Source organism: Chaetura pelagica, unplaced genomic scaffold (assembly GCF_000747805.2).
Source record: "Chaetura pelagica isolate M959 unplaced genomic scaffold, ChaPel_1.0 scaffold2, whole genome shotgun sequence".
Taxonomy (NCBI): Eukaryota; Metazoa; Chordata; class Aves; order Apodiformes; family Apodidae; genus Chaetura; species Chaetura pelagica.
The window spans coordinates 5,686,592-5,686,891 of NW_009952796.1; positions in this window are offsets into that span (position 1 = coordinate 5,686,592).

Here is a 300-nt window from a genome sequence, read left to right on the forward strand (position 1 = left end):
GCGGCGGTGACGATCCGAGAGAGGTGTCACCAGGCCCGGCCAAGTGGGCAGGCCAGGCACTTCAGGATGGGTGACTGAAATGGAACAGCCGGATTCAGGCCGCAGCAGGGGAGGTTCACACTGGGCATTAGGAAAAAAATACCACAGGAAGAGAGGTCAGAGGCTGGAACAGGCTGCCCAGGGAGGTGGGGGAGTCACCGTCCCTGGGTGTGGTTAAGGGTCGTTTGGGTGTGGTGTTGGTGGGTCTGGTTTGGGGGAGACCTTTGTAGAGTAGGGGTGGGGGTTGGACTCGGTGGTGCC